The 3,882-nt window shown below is 35.7% G+C and overlaps 1 long non-coding RNA gene across 1 annotated transcript; it reads left to right on the forward strand.

Moving 5' to 3' along the window:
- Nucleotides 1-715: 715 nt before the first annotated feature.
- LOC113062535 (uncharacterized) lies at nucleotides 716-2,818 on the forward strand. Its single transcript, XR_003278549.1, has 3 exons — nucleotides 716-774; nucleotides 874-974; nucleotides 2,622-2,818. It is a non-coding gene; the product is annotated as an uncharacterized LOC113062535 (long non-coding RNA).
- The last annotated feature ends 1,064 nt before the right edge of the window (nucleotides 2,819-3,882 follow it).

Below are 3,882 nucleotides of genomic sequence, written 5' to 3' on the forward strand. Positions count from 1 at the left end.
GAATATACATCGATGAAACATTAGGAGAAAAAGAGATTCCTACTCGAACTGTGTCTTTTCTGCATGTTATAAAGGAAACGAATGAGCAGCACAGATGAGCACCTCCCTCAGAGTGCTTCTGGAGCGCGTAACTTAACTTAACGTTACATTTGATATCGCTGACATAAGCTTAGTTCTGATGATTTTTTTTACAGTCTACGGTTCAGATGAAGTTCTGAAGGTAGCGTTACAAACTCTTCTTTCAGTTTTCTGAAGTAACGTTAGTCATTCAAGTGCCTCGCTAGAACCTAGAACCCAGTGTAATGCTGCGTGAATATCTGTTTTTATACAGTCGGTGAATATACGGTCATAAGTAAATTGCATACGTTCAAATCTATATATTTTAGAATAAAAGCATATATCTTGTATAAATAGAGATACAATAACGATCGACACAAATGTGTTAAATGTCCTTTTATTGTGTTATAATTCTGTATTGTGTCATTTAAAAGCATTGTCTGGATGGTATAGTTTGTCTTTGGCATTTAATATAAACTTGTCAATACATTTGTCTTTCTCTGTAAAGATTTATTTATATGTATGTTTATTATTTTACAGTGTTTTAACATGTATTTGTATTTTTCATGTTTATGATATTTTGGGATGACTGAAGATTCAGAGCAGAATTCAATAATCCTGTGAATGGACCACAGCGAGTCCTTTTGCAGTTATCCATCAAAATGCTATGCAGACATAATGGAAATGGCATTTACACAGTAGAGCTTGGACGAAGTTGTAAGTAAATTTATTTATTTATAAATGCACATTAATCGGAGTCTATATGCTTTACGTTTGTAAGGCCCTGTTTAATGCATCCATTTGTTTTTATTAAAGCACACAGGCTCTGCGCAGGAATTCATCAAGGACATGACTGCTGGGATCACGCTTGTGGATGACCAAACTGAGCACTATCAGTCTGCAGTGATGTGATCCAGGTAATAGAAGAAGAAGAAACTGGGACTGGGACTAACAGAAATAAACTAATTCAGGTTCAAAACAACTTGAGGTTTAGTAAATGACAACTTCCTCTCTTTTTCTTTTTTGGGTGAACCCTTTACGAAAATGTAGATATTTGCATTGGAAAACAGCTTCAAAATTTAGAAAACATAATTTGACATTATTTTCCCTTCAGTTTTATTCCGTGAATTTTCTATAATTGGTATTTAAAGTGTTGAATTTATCTTCATAAAACCACCAGAAACCCTGTTTATGGACATTAGCAACTTTGCTTAAAGGATTTTTTCACCAAAAAATTTAAATTAGGCCATGTTTTACTCATTCTCAAGGCATCCTATGTGTATATGATTTTCTTCTTTCAGACAAATCTGATCTGAGTTGAATTAAACATTGTCCTGGCTCTTCCAAGTTATTTAATGGCAGCAGACAGGTGTGTTTTTTTTCTCAGCAGTCCAAAAATAGTCAAATAAAATGCACCCATCCATCAATAAAACGTGTCTCACATGGCTCTGGGGGGTGAATAAAGGCTTCCTGTCGCAAATCGATGCGCTTTTTGTAAGAAAAATATCCATATTTAAAAAGTTGTAAACACTTTTTTTCTCTTCCACTGACTATCATACGTGCAAGCCTAATTTTGTGAATCTACTTTGTGATTGGCGTATTGTTGTCTCTCCTCCGCTCTTCCGTGTTCGTCACTAATCATCGGTGCATGCATGACCCCTATGTCCTATTTTCATCCACCCGGAATGGCTCTCACGAAAGTGAGAGAAAAGTGTTTAAATATGTTTTGAATAACATTTTAAATATGTATATTTTTTTTACAAAAACACATGGATTCGCTACAGGAGGCCCTTATTCACCTCTCAGAGCCATGTGAGGTACTTTTTTATTATGAATTGATGCACATTATTTGACTACTTTTGGACTGTTGAAAAAAACACCCACCTATTGCCATAAATATTTTTTTATATAATCCGACTGGATTTGTCTGAAAGAAGAAAGAAATACACACTAACGATGCCATGAGGGTGAGTAAAACATACATGGGTTAACCAACCCTTTAAGGGTCATGCTTTACTCTGAACATGCAGTGCAACAGACTATTATTTAAAAGGAATACCTATTTACACCAATATATTTTCTGATCATTGTATAAATGGTGTGACAGATTAGACACTTAGAATTGGATTAAGAAAAAAACCTGAATATGTTGTATTGGTTTGTCACATTTTATGTCATTCAGAAATCATGTAGAATACCAGTGACGAAAATAATTTCCCCCCATTTTTAGTATAGTTGGTTCTGGGGGTGTATTTTACACTTATCTTCCCATGCGATTTTAAACTCTTTGTGTTCAGCAGAACAAAGAAATTTGTACAGGCTTTTAACAGTTTAATACAGGAAGTTATTTTGAATGTTTCTAAACGAAACCGTTGAGGAGCAGCATTTACAGTTGACTTTCATTTTTGGTTAAATGTTTCAAAATATCTTCCACTTGAAGGTGAATTACACTTTGCATTAATTGGTAGCTGTGCTTTTAACACACAACTTTAATAGTGTATGTACATATGTGTGTTCATTAGTTATAAATGTATTAAGTAATGTAATATTTTTTCTTTTCCCAGCCATCCAGTGACATTAAGGATGTTGAGAAAGAAATTGAAGAGGGCATTCTGATTGTAACTGAAGAACAGCAATGTGACGTGCTTCCCAAGGAATAACCAATATTGGTCTCATTTGGACATCCTGTCATCACTGACATCTCCCATGTCCCCAAGGCATTTAGACTCCTAATGGGTCTGTATGCAGTGAACATCACTACCTCCAGCGCATTAAATACACCACTGAGGCTCTGCAAAAACTTGTGAAGATCAGCTGCTCCCACCGTGTGCTCGCTACAGCGGCAGGAACTGTAGGTGTGGGGGAGTGAATGTCCAGCGCTCTCTCCACCCTCAACACCACAAATAAGGTGTCCTTGAGCAAGGCACAACTTCTCCCCGGGTACTGCAGCTTAAATGGATGCCCACTGCTCTGGGTGTGTGTTCACGGTGTGTGTTCACTGCTGTGTGTGTGCACTTTGGATGGGTTAAATGAAGAGCACAAATGTATGTCATGTCACTTTCACTTTTCAGTGTTCATGATGTGTCCATCGGCTCCACAGCACTCTTTCTTAAAAAGGAAAGGTTCTTTTGTGCCTTTCACTACATTTTGTCATGTCATGACTTGGAATATGCATGTTCTCATGTAAACAAATGTTTTTTCACCTCTCATTTTCTTAAACAGTATGTACACATTTTCAGTATGTAGCATTATGATGGGGGACGAGTTTGGAAACTTTCAAGATCCTTCTGATGTTAACACCTCTGTCTGGTCATGTTGTGCTGTGAAATTTAGAATCTGACTTTAGATCTTTGTGCTTCCATGTGCATTCATTCCATTTATATCTTATTATACAGAAGTACGGTACACTCATTTTTTGTAACTAATTGTGATATTATATTACATATATCTTGGTTTCTCATTTTGACCATGACTTGCATTATGGTGGGGGGAGTGCATGTGAACTTGTGCAGGGTTAATATGCAGAGTTCAACCTTCTGATTTTCATATTGAGTTATGAAATTAAAAACAATCCCTGTGGTTTTGATCTGATGAATTGAAATGCAACTATTTGTTTCTCAATCCCATGCCAGTGTTATTTATTATACATCACACTTTCAAGTGTCAGTTCAGATCTTTAGACGTGTGTTTTTATATTTTGCTTTTTTTGTTTTGTTTATCAATTATCAGTTGATGTGTTGACAGCAAATTGCTTGTTCAATTTAAATGTGAATGAAAGTGTTGTCTCTATCATTAAATAAATTACATAAAAAAAGTGTTTCGTCA

The sequence above is a fragment of the Carassius auratus genome, chromosome 44 (assembly GCF_003368295.1).
Source record: "Carassius auratus strain Wakin chromosome 44, ASM336829v1, whole genome shotgun sequence".
NCBI classification, from domain to species: Eukaryota; Metazoa; Chordata; class Actinopteri; order Cypriniformes; family Cyprinidae; genus Carassius; species Carassius auratus.